This window comes from Symphalangus syndactylus, chromosome 18, assembly GCF_028878055.3.
Source record: "Symphalangus syndactylus isolate Jambi chromosome 18, NHGRI_mSymSyn1-v2.1_pri, whole genome shotgun sequence".
Classification (NCBI taxonomy): domain Eukaryota; kingdom Metazoa; phylum Chordata; class Mammalia; order Primates; family Hylobatidae; genus Symphalangus; species Symphalangus syndactylus.
In genome coordinates, this window is record NC_072440.2 from 42,146,373 (window position 1) to 42,165,884 (window position 19,512).

A 19,512-nucleotide genomic window follows, 5' to 3' on the forward strand; every position below is an offset into this window, starting at 1 on the left:
GAAATGAGCACAGAGCTAAAATATTAATATTTTTGTTACATGATTCTCATATACATTTGAAATGGCTTTTCTTTTTAAAAGGCAATTTGTGTATGATTGGGACATTATATTCACAGATGATGCCACTCAATACTTTTTTTAGTTTTTCAAGTTGTCTTACTGGAGACCTGTGAATCAGCATGCAGTGCGATGAAGATTATTCAAAGTCAGAAACCAAATCTCTTGAGTTTAAAGGAACAAATGACAAAGCAAGCTGAAAATTCTTAAAATGACTCAAAGTGTCAGGATGAAAATCTTTTGCCTTCTCTCCATTTTTTATTATATCATAATAATTAATAACATGTTGTATTTTCCCTTTTTAAACAGAGAAATGCACAATGCCAAATAATCAGGCTTATCTCTAATGAGCAACCAAATACAAAAACATAAGAAGCCAAATCAATCCCCTGGAAGAAGATGGAGCAGGAAAACTATCAAGAAACACCTTCAATTTCTTAGGACTAAATATAGGTGAACTGTAGGTGAAATGTCATTGAAATGCTCTGAATAAACCTGCAAAATGAACTGTATAACTAATCTCATCTGGGAAATATGAAACCTAGTGGTCCCAGTCATCTAGACATTGGGGTATATGATTCAAAAATAAATAAGAAGAAATGAGTAGATAATAAACATCCTTGAAATAAAAAAGAATGGAGTTTCAAAACAAGCGGTTACAGAAGAAAAATGTTTTTTTGGCAGCATGTTCTTCACAAAACAATCCAGAAAGAACAAAAGCTCCAATTATGCATTGAGGTTTGTTTTTTCTGCAGCAGCCTTTTTTCTCTCTTCAAAGCAGACCCTCCACCCGCACTTGTGTGGCTGTTGCTGAAGATGTTTTTATTGCATAGTGCAATAAATAGTTATATAATATGTTTATTTTTCCATTTCAGTGACTTCTCTCCTCTTTTTTTCTTGGAAATGTCTTTAAGTCATTTTGCTCTCCTTCTTTCTTTTTTCTCTGGAAAGAAAAAATATAACCAGAAAAAAAAAAACATAAACATCCTGAATACAATGTTTAATGCCTGGTAGAAATAAGACAGAACAAAACAAAATATGTGACTGAAAAGTTATACAACCTGACTGAGGGAATGCTAGTCTACTGGGCAATGCTATGAAGGAAAATAAGAAAACAGCAGCCTTTGTGTTGATTGTCAAGAAAAGAGCTCCCAAAATAATAACTATGAATTTCTGAATAGAGTTTTTAGAGTTGTCATCTGTTCTTTCTCTACTGATTGACATATCCACAAGCAGAATCTTTTGTTTTATTATTCTTTGTTTTCTCTCATATATTTTTCATGATGAACAGTTAAATAGCAAAAGAAAGGAGGAACAAAAGGTCTGTCACTAACAAGATGGTATTTTATACCGTAAAATCATTTTGAATTAGATTTAACAGCAAATCCTTAGCCTGACAAATTGTACTCATCTTAGGTACCTACCTTCCTCCCACTCTGTCACTGCCAGGGCCCCTTTTCTCCCACACATATATTTTATCTTCTTTTCTTTCTTGCCTGCAGGTCTTGGCTTATTCTATAGCCCACTCCAGAATGCTACTTCTCAAATCCCTGTTGAGATCTACCCTACAATGTTCCTTCGAATCTCAAATCTAAGCTTCTCTGCCTTAAGCAGAGGCTTCACCTACTAATTCTACTTCATAATGTAGATTCCTCTTCTTCTAAACAATATTATGTCTATGGCATACTAGACACAGTATCTGGACTAAAAAAATAGCTTTTATTATTATAACTTTGAATTTCTTCAGATGTTACATTGGCAACTTTACTATCCATCCTAGAATATCATAAAGGTCACCTTCAAGTTAAATTCAAATTTCTCCTTATTTTTACAGTTCTTATCACTCTCTCCTAAGTAATACTTAATGAATTGAGTTATATATTTAGAGCTTCTTATAAACTTATTAAACCAATTCTATCAAGAAGATAGCCAAATAGTCCATTTATGTCCCAGTTCTATACTATTATAGGATATGTAACAATTACAAAAATGTATCCAGTTGTGTTTACAGCTAAAGACTACATGGAACATAAGAAAGAAGTGAAATCAAATTTTCGAAGGATTTCTACCTACCCTACATCCCTGCAGTTGAATCAGTTTGATGTTTATTGCAGCTGCCTTCCTGTAGTGAATGATCTTTATAATTTGATTTTCCAACTAAATGAAAGATCATCTCCACTTTCCATTGAATACAATTGTTTGCTTAAAGATCTAATGATTTCTCAAACAGATAGCTTTCATTCCTTTAATTCTCCTTGAATCTCATAACCTTAAATAAGTTTTCTAAACTTGATTGTATAGTAGACAAGGTTATTTGAGGACAAATTAAGAAACATAGTCAGAGGCCCTTGTCTCTTTAAAATGGTTATAAAATATCTCCCTCTCAAACTCTCTTTTCCTGAAGAAAGGTGAACAAACTCTTGGCTGGCTTCCTATTATTTTGATGTTGATAAAGAAACCATACCTTCCCAGGCATAACAAAATAGGTCGGACAAATTTCCGGACTCATCAGCAAATGGCAAGGATGATAAATGAGATTAGAGTTGTCTGTGAAGCTGTTCTGTCTTGGGTGTCTTGCTCAAAGTTTGGAAATGGTATGGTTCGTTTATTAACAAAGTGATTACTAGAAGCCTGAAATATCAATCTACCCTGTTAGACCTTCACCTAGGGTGAGAATTGTGTCTTCTTATGCATTCATTCCCATCCATCTGCTCTGTTCTCTCAGTTCATATCTTGACAGATGGCTGTAACTTACATTACAGATAACTTTTCATCAGCTACCATCTAAGCTCCCATCTTATGCTCAACATATTTTTAAGCTAATGCTCTTCCCTTAGATAATCTACATATATAAACTAGTGTTTTCTCTTTTTCTTTCTTTCTCTCCTGCCACCGTTTCCTCCACACATACAATCTGATTTATACAAATAACTTCCTACTTATCTGTAACTTCTATATCTATATACCTATATCAAATATATTTACTCATAAAAAATTTCCACAGAATTCTGAGCTCAAATTATTACAAATAGCCGTGGATAATCAGGAGCAGACTCCAATAAATTGAGGCACATCCCAAAATTTCTCTCTATCAAATTCCTGAAAAATCTCTAAAGTAAAGCATAAACATAATCCTACAGAAGTAATCTGACAGCACATTTTAACCTTCTACTTACCATTTACAACCCATGCAGGAAAACACTGCAGTATTCCTCTCTGATGGTCTGATTTCATAGAATCACAGAATCTTAGCACTTAGGAGAGACTCTGAGTATACTCCACCTTTCCCATATAAGAAAAAGACTATAATTCAAGTCAAATGACTTCTCAGAGTCAAAGAGCTGGTTAGTAACAGATCTTGGACTAGAACTCAAATCTTCTCACTTCAGCCCAATGCTCTTTCCACTATTTTGTTAAGTCGACAATATTCCAATCAAATAAGCAGTTAACTAAAACAAATTCAATTCTGCTTATGAATTCCTCTGAAACACAGCGTCATCCTCGGGAAAGAAAAAAAAAATACATAGATATAAATAAACCCTAGTCACAATTGCCAAAAATGCACATAAAGTAAGACATTGCCAAGGCTATTCATCCATGTTGAAAATATACAAACACACACACACCATAACAATCCCCCCAAAGTCAAGTATCCCATCTTTAGAAAGAAGAGTGAGACAATTCTTGAGAAATTGCCAGGGCTCTGAAGTAGCTTGAGGTCATATATAACCCTGAAAACAAGGACTTGAACTAATGCCATGAGGTGATACCATCATAAATATCTTAGAGAAAAAAGGGTTGACATTTAGCACCTGGAAAAAGGCAAGGAGAATACCTAAGAATGACATGTGGTCTGTTAAAACAACACTCTCCCAATGCCTTACTCTTAAAACAGAGTCAAATTAAACCCAGTGTGTCTACCTTGTCTTCTGTTCCCCTGCCCATATCCCAGGATATAGAAATTTGCTCTCCATGGCCCTAGTAGGGGAGAAATCCTCTTCAGTGCTCCTTTGAAAAGAACCAAAGCATCCTCCTCCTCATCAAGTGTTCAGGATCTTCCTGCAAAAACTTAGTCCCCTCATTTCTCTCATCAGAGAATTGGTCAAGTGGTGATATGGAAGAACTGATTTGTGCCATTTCCTCTCGTATCTGATAGCATGAAACTAGAATCTAATAGAATCCAAGAGTGTCTGGCCTCATGTGATCTGAGGAAATATAAAATGTCTTCAAGTCACTTTTGAAGAAAAAGGAGGCTAAACCAGTTCATCTTTGAGATCTAAAGTCAATCCTTCCTTTTCCCCTTCTTCCCTCCCTCCTGCCCTCCTTCCATTCTTTCCTCCAAACTTTCCCTTCTTCCCTCCCCTACCTCGTCTTCCTTCCCTCCTGTCTTTCTTCTTTTCCCTCCTCTTTCTTCCTTTTATTTTTATCCCCTTTGGATTACAGGAAGCTCAATTTATAATTATGAATGGGCTACTTGATAAATATTATCTTCAAAGAACAATATAGTTAACAGAGAATGATTAACTTGAACACCAGAAATGTCAGGTTCAGAATGGAAAAATAAATGAGATTTTACACAAACATAACTAGAGAGGACATTTTCTCATAGAAACTCATTCATAATGCCCCTACGACACCTCCTCTACCCTCTCTGCCTTGCTCAGCTTCCCCTTCCAGCAGGGTCCCCTGGAGAAAAGTATTTTCTACTTTTGTGAACCAAACACCTCTTACACACAGCCATTAAGTGATACATTTCAGTAGTTTCTTCTAACTGCAGAGCAAAATGTAGACATGGGAGTATTAAGACAAGTGTCCCTCCTCTTAAAAAAAAAAAATTGTACTCAAAGGAGAAAAGATGCATAAATAACAGTCTTACTGGTTGTGAGATCAGCATTATAAAAGAAGGCCACGCAAAGGACTGCGGAACCACAGAGGAAGGAGAGGGGCTTTTGTGTGAGAGATTTTGTGGGACATTCTAGAAGACAAGGAAGACTTATAAACCCAATGGACTAAAGTCTCTAATGACATAATTTATTCACTTGCAGGTGATAGGGACATAGTTTTCAATGTGTGTTTGGTAGGGAGGGGTAGTCTTTCAAAATCTCTCAAATTCTTCTACATTAACATTTAACCTCCATGCCCACCCAGAAGACCAGCCTTAAGTCCCACACCCAGAGTGGAATGCAGGTAGGATGCAGGGCCTGGCTCAGAGACATAAGTTTTAGCTTCAGACAGACAGATTTGAATGCCATCTTCTTCCATCACTTGTTGCATAGGTAGACAAGTTATTTAACATTTTGATCCTCAGCTTTCTAATTTGTAAAATGGGAAGGGACCAACTCATCTGTTTTTTTGTTTGTTTGTTTTATAAGGTGTCAGAGGTCTGGAACATAGCACACATTTACCAAATTATAGCAGGATTCACTAGATCACAGCAATTATTATAGTAATTCATAAGAATATTTGTTTTACACAAAACTGGGGCATATCTGAAGCATAACAATGAAGACATAAAATCGTTTTTCACAAATGACTGATAGAAAATCTGTGTATTTTCCAATGGCCAGAAAATATCCGGGCCTCCAGTGCTCTCTCTCTCTCTCTCCCTCTTTCTCTCTCACATATGCACACAATGCATCTTTTATGTTGAACTAGGTTCCCATTTCTCCATCTACAGAACTTGTAGCAGCCAGTAGCATTATCAAACTGCAAGAATAGTGTGTCTAAGAAGCAACGCAGCTACCTTCTCTGGCATCTATGCCATTCTTAGAACATGATGTTCCTCAGACCGATTTATGAACCATCATCAAGGCAACCCAATTTTCTGACACCAACTCCTTAGAGATCCAAAATTTAAAAAAAAATCTGTCATCTTCTTCCTCTCCTGGCTCACTTAGCCAAGTCTCCCTCTGTGAATTCTAACCCCACTGCATTGCAGTATGAGAAGCGGGGGAAAAATACACTAGTAGGAGACCCAAATAAACAGTTTTTAGCTAGCATATTTTTTCATACTATACTGTATAGATGAGCATTTTGAGTATTTTTGCCCTGACATTTCATTTTGTGGAGTAAGCAACATCTGAAAAATGTTTACATATAAGAAAGCCTCTTTTTCATCTCCTGGAAAACCAAGAGAAGAATTTTAACCTATCCCACTTTATTTCAGTAGAAGCATTGAGGTAGAAAAGAAAAAGCCCTAGAGTGGAAACAAGAGCCCCTCCTACCATTCATAACTGTGTGACCTTGAGACGTTCTCTCTGAGCTGCGGTTAGATTTATAAGACCTGCCATCCAAATCCCCTTCCTGAGAAAAACTGCCTACCCACAGCCTTTTGACTAAATGACTACATTTGTACCATGTGACCTCAGCCTTGCGCCAAGCCACAGTGAAATTGATCAAGAATGTGTTTCTTTAAAAAAATATGGCAACCCATCCATAGGTCAGACTTAGATCTTTGGCCTGGTGGGAAAAGATAACCTGAGCCAATCAAATTCCATTCTTCAGAATTCAGCACTGGGAAACATGGAGTTAAGGCAGCTAGCACTAGGGGCAGAATTTACAAAGGACATCAAGATGGTCATGTGGCAGACAGAAGTCCAAGAGAACACAGAAATGTAACAATAGCTGTGAACTCAATTGTGAGCTGTCCTGGTGTTATGTCCCAGGTTCTCCGGGCCTCTTGCCTTTCCAGAAAAAAAGATCAAAGGATGAGGCTGAAAGGTGAGGTTTCATTTAGAGTGATGGAAAGCATAGAAAACTCTCTTAAGAGAGTCAAACACCTGAGGAAGGGGCCCATGCAAACTTTATAGACTGAATACAATTTTAGCATTGCTATGATTACTCAGAACCATTTGCAGAGGTGAAATCGTTTTTCATGTATATAACACTATTATGAGTGTCCTTACTAGCTCTTTTCTGGCTGAATTATTCTCACTTTTTTAATGTTCCCTCTCAAATCTGTTTCCAATTCTGATTATTGTTATTCTTCGAGTTCAACGCCAGACCTTGGAATCTCATCAAAGTCAGCCTAACATTTTGCTTCATGTTATGCTTTTCAATGATAAATTGAGAGAATGGATAAAGAAATGTCAGGTCTCTAATGTCTCTAATATCAGATAATACTACCACTTAAGGCCAGGCAAGGTGGCTCACACCTGTAATCCCAGCACTTTGGGAGGCCGAGGTAGGCAGATCACTTGAGGTCGGGAGTTCAAGACCAGCCTGACCAACATGGAGGAACCCTGTCTCTACTAAAAATACAAAATTAGCCGGGCATGGTGGCGCATGCCTGTAATCCCAGCTACTCAGGAGGCTGAGGCAGGAGAATTGCTTGAACCCAGGAGGCAGAGGTTGTGGTCAGCCGAGATCGTGCCATTGTACTCCAGCCTGGGCAACAAGAGTGAAACTCCGTCTCAAAAAATAAATAAAAATTTTTAAAAAATACTACAACTGAAGATATGCTAATCAGCAATGTGATAACTGGGATCCCTCCCAGTTTTCTTAACAAAGAAAACAGAAGAAGAAATACATATGTATTTCATTTGGGGCAGTGCTCATGTAAATAATATTGTTTTTAATTTCAAATGTCACTTGTTAATTGCTGGTATATAGAAAAGTGATTAAATTTTGTATATGAACTTTGTATCTGTTTTTGTCTCATATGGTTTGATACTCTGTTGTTAGCCACATACACATTAAGTATTGTTACATGTTCTTGGAGAATAGATCTGTTTATCATTATGTAATGCCTCTTTTTATTCCTGGTAATTTCCTTGCTTTGAAGCCTGCTCTGCTCTGTCTGAAATTAATATAGCAACTCCTGCTTTCTTCTGGTTAGTGTTAGCATGGTATATTTTTCTCCACCATTTGCATGTAATCTTTATATTTAGGTGGGTTTCTTTTAGACAAAATATTGTTGTCTTGTTTTTTATTCACTTTGACAATCTTTTTATTGATACATTTAGATCATTCATGCTCAAAATGACTATTAATATAGTTGGATTAATATGTCCCATATTTCTTACTGTTTCCTATTGGTTGCTCTTATTCTTTGTTCCTATTGTTTTTCATTCTATTTCTATCTTATGTAGTTTTAATTGGGCATTTAATATGATTCCATTTTCTCTCCTTTCTTAGCATATCAATTACATCTCTTTTTTTTAGAGCAACCACTAAAAACAGGAGTTAAGAAGTACCCATTTACTACTAATCAAAATCTACTTTTATATAACACTATACCACTTTACAGGTAGTAGTAGTACCTTTTAATAACAAAATAATTCTAATCCTTCCTATTTTTGTATCATTGCTCTCACTCATTTTGCTTATATATAAACATATGTACATACATAGGATGTATACATAAAAATATACAGTTGATTACATTGTTGCTATTACTTTGATCTGTGAGACCACTTAAATTAGGGAAAATAATAAGGCAAGTTTTTATTTTACCTTCACTTATTCCTTCTTCAATGCTCTTTATGAAAATCTGTGTTTCTAACCTATATTATTTTTCTTCTCTCTAAAAAATTTCTTTTAACGTTTCTGACAAGGTAAGTTTACTGAAAACAAACTTCCTCAATCTTTGTTTGAGAAAGTCTTTATTGCTTCTTCACTTTGAAGGATAATTTTAGAGAGAATAGAATTCTAGATTGGTGGTTTTCTTTCTCTCAACACTTTAAATGTTTCACTTCACTCTCTTGTTATGGTTTCTGAGAATTCAAACATAATCCTTATGTTTTCTCCTCTATAGGTAAGATTTTTTTTTCCCTTTAGCTTCTTTCAGGATTTTTTTTAAATCTTTGGTTTTCTGAAGTTTGAATATCATATGCTTACATATAATTTGTTTGTATTTTTGTTTTCATTTGTCCTGCTTGGTGTTTTCTAACCTTCCTAGATTTGTGGTTTGGTGTCTTACATCAATTTGGAGAAATTCCCCATCATTATTATTTCAAATATTTCTTCGCTTCCTTTCTCTCTCTGTTCTCCTTCTGGTGTTCCCATTACATGCATTTACACCTTTTGTAGTTGTCCCATAGTCCTTGGATGTACTGTTCTGTTTTGTTTGTTTGTTTCCTTAGTCTTTTTTCTCTTTTTCAGTGTAGGGGGTTTCTACTGAGATATCCTTAAGCTTAGAGGTTCTCTCCTCAGCTGTGTCCAGTTTACCAATAAGCCCATCAAAGGCATTCTTTATTTCTTTTATGATGTTTTTTATCTCTAGCATTTATTTTTGGTTCTTTCTTAGGATTATCATCTCTCTGGTCACATTGCCCATCTGTCCTTGCATGGTGTCTACTTTATCCATCCAAGCTCTTAGCATATTATTTATAGTTATCTTAAATTCCTGGTCTGATAATTCCAACATCCCTGCCATGACTGGTTCTTACTCTGTCTCTTATTTGTGTTTTTTGCCTTTTAGTTACCTTTGTCATGTTTGATAGCTGGACATGATGTCACGGGTAAAATAAATTGCCGTAAATAGCCCTTTAGCAATGTGGTGGTAAGGTATAGTCTTTCACTGAGCCTCTGTGTCTAGACTGTTAACTTCGCAAATGCTTCTCAGTCCCTGCTTAGTGGGATAAGATGGCGAGAAGGGGCTGCAGTTGGATGTTTGCTTTCCCTCCAGGTCAGCTGGGCTCTGATAAAACCCCAGCAGGTTAGATTCTGGTAGTAGTTTCCCCTGAGAACAGATCCTGTCAAGAAGAACAGAGTGCTCTGGTGTGTTTCAAACTGGTTCCTCCCTCCCACCCCTCCACCTCCCCCCACCTCCCCCACCAACCTCACTCCCCGCTGCCCTACCCCACTTACTGCTGCCACTGGAAGCATGAAGGGATTTTTCTTCAATATTTACTTGAAAATCTGGTTGAGCTCCTGGAACTAAAACTCACAAAAGTGTGAGAGGCCACCTATAACTGGGTCCCCCTGGAGTTTTTAACTCTGAGAGTTGTCCACATTAAGCCTCCAGCAATTTGTCAGTTACAGTCAAGGTTTTCCTACCCTAGCACTGGCTCCCAAAGTGATTTCAACTGATGAGTCTGCTCAGATAAGCCATGAGCCCCTGTATTCACCTGTCTGTCTCTTCAGTCATGGGGCAGTGGTTTGCCGAGTGTTCTCACTTCTCTTACAGAAGAATTGATTTTTCAGTCCTTTTGGAATTTTACTTGTTGTTAGGACAGAGTGGCAATTTCTAAGCTTAACATACAGAACTGGAAACCAAAGTACAACACTGAAAATTTTTAATTATCTTTCAGGATGTGTTCAGTATGGATAAAATAAATTATACTCATCTGTAAAGTAGATGAAAAGAAGATCTTGATAATGGGGTTTTAAGGGCCTAGGATATTACATTACTAACTCTAATATCTTATAAATATGATCTCTAAAATCTGCCTCCCACATGAATACTCAACACTCAACAATTCTGAATGAGCTCAAAGATGAGGAGAATCAGCACTTACTGTTGTGTATTTTATATTAGGAAACCAAATTTTCATAGTTAAAGAGATCAATTAGTTGTGTAAAAATGCTAACTAATCAGGTAAATCAGTCAAACTGATCAGACCCAATAAACATGTGCTCATGTTGAAATTTTCTCTGTCACAAGAATAAAATGGGCAAACACAAGAGAAAACATCTACAAATACTTGTGAGACCCATTTAAGGACTTCTTACTGGTGTATATTTCCAGGTTGAGCTGTCCACTCAAATGTTGAGGAGGCTAAGTAAGAATGGGTTTGTCTTAGTCCATTTGTGCCACTCTAACAAAATACCACTGACTGGGTAATTTGTAAAGAGCAGAAATTTATTATCTCCCAGTTCTGGAGGCTGGGAGTCCAAGATGAGTTGTCAGCACGTGTGGCTGTCTGGTGAGGGATGCTCTCTGCCTCCAAGATGTCTCGTTGCAGCATCCTCCTGAGGGGTTGAATGCTGTGTCATCACACAGTAGAAGGTAGAAGAGTGAAAGAGCTGAACACTGTGAAGCCTCTTTTATAAGGGCTTAATCCCATTAAAAGAAGGATCCCACATGGCCTAATCATCACTTAAAGGCCCCATCTCTTAGTATTATCACACTGGCCATTAAGTTTCAACATCTGAATTTTCAAGGAGACACATTCAAATTATAACAGGGCCTTCGATGAATGACAGATATTTGCTTATTCTAGCCAGCTCAAGTATATGGAGAAAAATGATGTGTAAGCTGAGGGCAAGCATTCAGATTGCTGCATAATTGTACCTGTACACCCTAAAGAAGCAGAACTCCTGTTTGTAGGTGGGTCCACAGAAAGATGAAAGTCCTTTCTTTTCAATGACAACCAACCTAACATCTAACAATAGCGACTAGTTCTGACAATCCAAAACAGAAGATGTAAAGAGTAGCTCAACAGTACACAATTGTTAAGCTTATGGGGAAAAAAACTCTTTTTTTCTTGTTTTATTTTAAAGAAAAGTATATCCCAACTCCACCTCTGTACTCAGGAATAGGTCAGACCACGTTTGTGTGAAAATAGGAATTGGCAACACAGATGAGACGTATTTCAGAAAGGTTCAGTACATAAATGTCAAATCAAATTAGGCTTGTACTTTCCCCTTCATTGAACCATAATTCAATGAGAGTTTTATTATGCAAATTCACTGGAAAGCACAGATCTCTACATCTCTGCCAAACACTCTGAGTACAACAATGGCAGTCCCATCGGTCTAGTAAGAAAATACTATATCTTGAGGACAGGAACTAAAGCCAATATAAAATTGTAATATGTTCATCTTGCTTAATATAGTGATATCTTGAAAGAACACACACTAAATAACACTTGGAGATAGGACTGTTCTGTGCCAAGTTAACCAAAAGGAAAATGTGTCCTAAGCTTAGCTATAAAACATTCTTTTCCCAAATAAGTACTGGACTCTACAGTTTTCAGTACACTTTGCTTATGCTTCTTTTGTTGCCTTTAAGCAAAGGGCATATTTTGTGTTTGTTTCTTTTTTCTAAATATTACCATATGTATAATTCTTCTAGATTAACTACCAGTCTCATTACAAGTAGTTCAATGTATTATTCACATTTGTCAGACTATCTCAATTAATGGGATAAGGTGAGTTTCTAAAGATTTTCTTGTTCACACACACACGGACAAACACACACGCACACACACAGATGACTAAGGAGATTAATGCTTAAGCACCCTCATGCAATCAATAAGTTAGCTGAGCAATTTCCCAGGAGCTCAGAGACATTTTGGAAAACTTAAATCCTCTAACTACCTACACAATGAACTCATTAACTTTATGAAATTGCAATAAAGCCCACTAATGTTCCTTAAACATAGGCATTTACTAAAATCTCCACTTCTGGTAAATGCTGTTCAAGAAATTCCTCCACAGCAGAAGGGCTGAAAAATCTTTATTTCTAGAAAATGTTAAAAGAGCCCTTTCAGAATGTGTAACTCCAAACCTAAAACATTTTATTTCCCTCTTAGACTAATATCGATTAAAGGGAGCTTAAGTTTACTTCAGTCAATGTAATTCCTTCTCCCAAATTATAAGAAAAAACCAAGTCCACATTTCTATTGCCAGTCTCATGTGACAACCCTGATCTGAGTCAAACAGCAGTCAGGGATCCTGCTAGGGCCACACCCTGAGCTATGCCTAGAGCATCACAGAATAAGAGCACCTCTGAGTGGTGAAGACTGAAATGTCACCCAGTCTCACCATCCACCTTGCTGCCTGGAGCCCTCTTCAATAACCCCCAGTAGAAGATCATCCAGACTGTGAGGAAGAATTCCAGTGATGACACACTCACTGGCCATTCACACTATCCCTGGAAAACTCCAAATTCGGGCAAGTTTCCTATGTGTTCTTGCTATCTTAGACCTATCAAAAGATCTTCGCTACATATGCATTACATTGCAGGGACATAGCAAAGCCTTCTACCGGCCTATGGCATCCTGTATTTGCCCACTTCAACGTACCTATTCTGGGCTGGGGGCCCATGTCTTCCATAGTTTTCAGAGCCCCAGATCCAGCACCACAAGTCCCCATACCCACTTCAGACCCAGCTTGCTCTGATGACTATTTAGACCTACTTCTCCCATACATCACTCAGCATGTGCTCAGTGACATAATTTGTTACCTGCTCTCTGGCTCCACATAGCTACAAGACTATAGGCAAGAGGTTCTCCCATCTTCTGCCAATTCTTCCTCATCCTACCCTGACCAGATCTCCCTCCAAGAAGCCAGAATCATAGAGAACTAACATTAAAACATCCCAGAAACTTTGACTCACATCTCCCCCTTGTGTACTCTGAAGTCAAACAGAACAACTAAACTGTGGTTATAAGAAAGCAGATCAGAGTTTACCAAGAGTAGAGAATTTGTGGGCTTCTGCGGGCAAGCAGAGTTAGACATCAGAGCCCACCGAATATCTAAAGACCAAAGCCCAGGACAGAGAAGGGAAAGGCTAGCTCCTGAAGGCAATACTGACTCTCGGTGCAAGGCAAACCTCTTTGCCTTGGTCCTGAGTCAGCACATCCAGTCTGCTTTGGAGTTTGCTCCCTCATTAATTCTCTCTCCTACATCTTAGCTTCTCTTTGATGATCATGTGTGACCCCTTTCTCCCTCAGACCCCTGTAGAACCACCATCCCCAGATGGGCCAACTTTACTTTCTAAGTGTATTTGTGAATTCTCTCCCCTCCAACTCTGCCACTACCGGCTTGGTCCAGCCACACATGGCTTCACGTTTCCCTTCTTGTCTCTGGTTTGTTAGCCTCAAAACCATCTAGTTAGAGAGACTCTTCTAAAATGCAAAGTTGGTCACGTTTGCTCCCACTCACCCTTTACAGTGGTTCCCCATGGTCTTTGGCATAGAGTCAAAGGTCTTCCATAAGGCAGACAAAGACTCCCTCCTCTGGCCTCGGTGGACCTTATCCACCTCACACCTCACCATTTCCTTTCATTCTCTGCCCCAAATAAAGAAAAGCTATGCTTTATTTCCTGCACACTCCAAGCTTGGGGCTTTGCCTCCATGTCTTTGTTCTTGCTATTCTCTCTGCCTAGAATGCCCTTGGCTCACTTCCCCACTCCTGACTTGAATATGTCATTTTCTTTTTTTCTTTTTTTGAGACGGAGTCTCTCTCTGTCGCCCAGGCTGGAGTGCAGTGGCACTATCTCGGCTCACTGCAAGCTCCACCTCCGGGTTCACGCCATTCTCCTGCCTCAGCCTCCCGAGTAGCTGGGACTACAGGCACCTGCCACCATGCCCGGCTGATTTTTTGTATTTTTAGTAGAGATGGGGTTTCACTATGTTAGCCAGGATGGTCTCGATCTCCTGACCTCAGGATCCGCCTGCCTCAGCCTCCCAAAGTGCTGGGATTACAGGCGTGAGCCACCGCGCCTGGCTGAATATGTCATTTTCATTCTCCAAAATTCAACCTAGACATTACCTACTCCAGGGAGTCTTTTCTAAATCCCTTAACACTAAAGAAGGCTGTGGGCACTTTATACTCTTTGCTTCTCCCTAACATTATCATACTCACCGTGCTTGTCTACTTAGGTGCCTGCATGCTTCCTGAGTGCAAGGCATGTCTTAATCCCTCTCTGAAGCTTCAGTACCTGGGGCAGAGTCTGGCACACAGCAGCAGTATTATAAACGTTTGTGCAACGAATGCCATGACAAGTTTTTAAAAGGCAAAACATACCTTGACTATGAAACCATTTATACTGGTTTGTTAAGCAGTAGAATAGTATTTATATACAGTATAATAATAACAACAATATGTAGTATATAATAGTATAATCACATTTATATAAGTAATAGTATTTGTTAAATAGTATAAATGGTTTCACAGTCAAGGGCAAATCAGAAAGCTTCTAGATAAGTTCTATAATGATTGAATTGATGATTTGGAATAAGCATGAAATCCTTGTGGGAATGATTAGCAAAACCTGTAGCTAATAATTTCACATCAGTTACAGAATAGAAGGTGGCTTGTATTGAATGGAAGGTGTATTACACTTAGGTCAGAGTACTTTAGGGAAGCCTTTATTCTAGGCATCTAGAGAGAGCTGGGATCCCTCTATCCTTCACTGCCTTGGCCCTCAGATTTCAACCCTAACCACACCTAAAAGTGGTTTAGATACTAAGAAGAGTCCTACCACCTAGTTTCTCCATTCACCACGTTTACAATCTACTTGGATGAGATGAAAGATACAGAAACAATATAATTAGAGAATAGGATGATCAAATATGAAACTGAAATCTACAATTGAACAGTAATGAGTTATCAACAAACTAGTAAGCTAAGTAAAACATGAATTCACCATCCTTTTCCATTCCTCTTCCTTTCTTCTTTACCTCTTTTTTAATCTTTCTGTCTTTACTTTTTTATTGCTCTTCTACTTTTCTTCTCTTTCAGGATAAAGAGAGACAGAGAAGGAGTATGAAATTCAAAGAATTTAGGAGTCTTTCATAATATGTTGCCTAAATCTTAAAAACTTTCTCCAGCACATACACTCATATACATATATATATGTATGCAACTTCCTGGTGTTTTAATAATTTATAACTTGTTAAAAGTGCTCCCAAATCAGCACTCATACCATAGAAGCCTCAATAGCTATTTTCAAAAGATCAATAATGGACAATTATTTATATTTATGTTCTGTAGTGGCTTGAATGTTGACCCACCCACCCACCCCCTCAGAAAAAAACATAAGTCTGCCCAGAGCCTGCAAATGTGACCTCATTTGGAAAAAGTGTCTTTGTAGTTTGAGAAGTAGAGACTATTCCTCCACCCCTTCCAATGTGATCTTTCATGTTTTGATCAATAGGGGACTGTAGAAGTGACACTGTGCCAGCTCCAGGCACCGGCAGCTTCTACCTTGAAAGGACTGGCAGCTTGCACCTAGTAGCTTCTACCTGAGCACCTGAACTTGCACTGGAGCAGCCACAGAAGAAATTCAACTCCAAGGAAGTCCAGGTTGAGCTTTGCCTAGTCTGGTCCCTTTTCTTTGTATCTGGCTCCTACAGTGTGTGGTGCAGAATAGGTTTGCCTATGCCTCCTGCTGCCTATTTCATCTCAGCTTTTGGTCTCTTCTCAGCATTTAAACAAGATACATATTCGCCTCCGCACCCTTTCATTGGAACAAGCAACAACATACTCGCAAAGCAATATCTAAAAACATACTTAGAAAAGAAGCATTTCTCCTTAGAAAAAAAACTCTAATTCTTCAGTACAAAATAATTTATATTACAAAACCACCTACAACACTTGCAATCAGATTACCAGTTTCTTCTCAGTTTTCCCCAAGTGGACGCTTGCTTTTGTATTTGTATTTAACTAAAGGGTCTATTTAGTCAGTTTTCTCTGAAAAAGAAAGAAGTGTACCCCAAAAGAGTAGTCACGTTTCTACCTCTTTTAAGACTAAATCTTTTTGCAGCTTTGAAATGGCAATTATTTCAGATTTTATCAGTCCCATTAAGGTTTTAAAAGCCTTGAAAATTATAGCTAAGGCACCGTGTTACATTTAAATGCCTGTAAGCTGAAGTTTTATTCTGAGAAATGTTAAAAAAGTTATGAGCTTCAATGACATTTCTCTTAACCCCTGATTATCCCTAGAAAATATTAAAGCTAAGAGAAAGGAAAGGAGAAGCAGAGACATGGGACAGATATGAAAAGGGCTGTCTCAGAGAGGTTCATACTACTTCAAAAGTAGAAAAGCTGAAATGAAGATAGAGAATTTCATTTCCAGTCCATTTTCTCCTCTCCCTCCTTCTTCTCATCCTCTTCCTTTCCCTTCTCTTCCTTTTCCTTCTGCTCCTCCTCCTCATATTCCTCCTGGTAGCTACACATAATTCACAAACACAGCATCAGGATCCAGAACACAGCTAAGGAGCAATCTTACACTTAAGCATTTCATGTGACTTCTAGAACAGGCTACTCCAAGAGCCAATTTAAAATTACTCCTTTGGGGATCAAACATGAGATGATATTCTCATTGTCAGCACTGTCACCAGCATGATTGACTATATCCCAAATCCTTTGAGTAAGAGTTGAGTTCACTTCTTAGGCTGCAGAAATTAAAGTTCAGTGCATTCAAATTACACTTACATCATAAAGGAAATAATAATTGCTGATAATTTAGCATATACAACAAAGTGATTGTAATTTTTTTTTTTGAGACAGAGTCTTGCTCTGTTGCCCAGGCTGCAGTACAGTGGCATGATCACGGCTCACTGCAACCTCTGCCTCCCGGGTTCAAGAGATTCTCCTGCCTCAGCCTCCCAGGTAGCTGGGATTACAAGTGTGCACCACCACACCCGGTGAATTTTTGTATTTTTAGTAGACATGGGGTTTCAGGATGTTGGCCAAGCTGGTCTGGAACTCCTGACCTCAGGGGATCCACATGCCTCAGCCTCCCAAAGTGCTTGGATTGCAGGTGTGAGCCACCACTCCCAGCCCTCTGAATTTATTTTCAAATAACTTTTAAGGTAAACACCAGCTTGCCTCCAACATGGAGTCCTTATATTATTGTTGATGCTTGATCAAAAATAAGCATTTGTTAAATAAGTAACAAAAGCTCAAAAAAAAAGCATCAGTTTCATAATCCAATGTATAAATGTAGATAAAACGTCAAAAATCAATAATGCAGTTTGGCTTTGGGCCTTCAAAATATCAAGCATGAACTACTAAACTAGGCAATAGCAAATAAGAAAATCAATGTTCCTACAAGATAAAAAGCCTTCAAAACCTACATAAACACTTAATTTTAGGTTATAAATTTTGTTCTGTTTCTTATTTTTAAACCCAACACTGTATTTTTCAAATGTACTGAGTTGGCTATATTTGCATCTGGTTCATTACTTCTACCTGCCTCATCGCAGGTGTGTGTGTCCATCACATCTCTCTCTTTCCCTCCCCCCACTCCCTCCCACTTTGTGTCTAGAACACTGATCCTTGTCTTCTCAGCCTGTAGGTCTAGTGACAATTCCACCCTATTTTTTTAGCAATTTTCTTAGCCTCCTGCCCACTTAGCACCAGTATTCAACACATGTCTTGAGGGGGAAGCTGGCAGTGTGTTGGGTTCAACTTTCCACCCCTCCCTTCTCAAAGGACTCTGACCCCTCAAGGCTCTAGGTTTTGCCTTTCAAGCCCCACTAGACTCTGCTGGTTATTCCCCCTCTTAGTAACAGCTCTGGGCAAGAACATGTTCCCAGATGTCAACCTCTTGCCCCGCACCTAGAACTGCCAAATGCCCCAAGGATAAAAGCTGCTGCAGAACACTGACAAATCTCCCCTTTTTCTGGGATTTTGTCCCCTTAAGTACTGATTGCCTCAGAAGTTGCCTTATGCCTTTAAACATATTTCTTTTTTAATCTGGCTTTTCTAAACCCTTTACCCTTTGATGGGAGCATTAGTCAGCTGCAGGCACTCAATCATACCTGAAAGTGGAAGCTCACAGTACATGAATAATACACAGAAGAGGAAATCTGTTAGCTGAAAAAAAACAAAAGAACAGATGTACAACCCCACAAACTATCAGAGAATTGAAATTTAATACAATTTTCTCTTTTAATTTTTTTAAAAAATACCACGTTCCCTCAAATGAGAAAAAGTACTTAATGTCTAGTGATAGGGAAGTTACATCAAATCAGGAGCTCTTGTCCCCTGTTGGTAGGAGTATAAACTGCTACGGTCATACTGGAAAATGACCTGGCAGAGTCATGGTAAGCTTGTGAATACCCTGTGACCCAGTGATCCCACTTCTTGAACTTGTCATGGAATTGTCTGTGGAGGAAGTTGGAGGCAACTTAGGTGACCATCACTAGGTCAGTGGCCAAGTAAATATAATAGACATACACTATAAGGGTGCTATGAGGCAGGTGGAAGCGATGAACGAGATGCAAATATAGCCAACTGGATACATCTCAAAAATTCAGTGCTGGGTGAAAAAAAAAAAAACAAAATGTATAACTTAAGCCAAACACACAGACATATTTTAGAAGAACATATACATACTAAAGAACACAAACGTATTAGAAACAGATGCCTATGGAAGTGGCTATCAGGAAGGAAGGAGGGAATAAAAGAAAAAGATGAGTAAACTTTTAAAGTTCTTTTGTGGTACCTGGCATGGTTTTAAGCACTTTCCATTGGCTTATTTAATTCTCTCAACAGTTCTGGGAGGCAAATACCTTTATAATTCCTATTTTACAGCTGAGGAAACTGAGGCACAAAGTGGTTAAGTAATGCCCAACGTCACACAGCAAGAACGTGGTTGGGCCAGGATTGAAACTCAGGAAATCTAATTGGGAGTCTGTGCTGTGATGCTTCTCCCTGGAGCCTTCAGACCAATAGCAGTACTAGTGCTGGGGGATGACTCATCCAGTGCTCCATTCCTGAGGTCCCAACACGAATCGACCAATTTACCTATGAATTATCAAGCAAAAAAATCTG

General features: G+C 38.4%; 1 protein-coding gene across 1 annotated transcript in view; it reads right to left on the reverse strand.

The window, feature by feature from the left end:
* Positions 1-201: 201 nt before the first annotated feature.
* LOC129467455 (atherin-like) overlaps positions 202-19,512 on the reverse strand; it is a 254,344-nt gene continuing 235,033 nt past the window's right edge. Inside the window, exon 4 of the mRNA XM_055251996.2 lies at positions 202-1,000. The gene's annotated coding sequence lies outside the window, so the exon portion shown is untranslated. The remainder of the gene's footprint in view (positions 1,001-19,512) is intronic.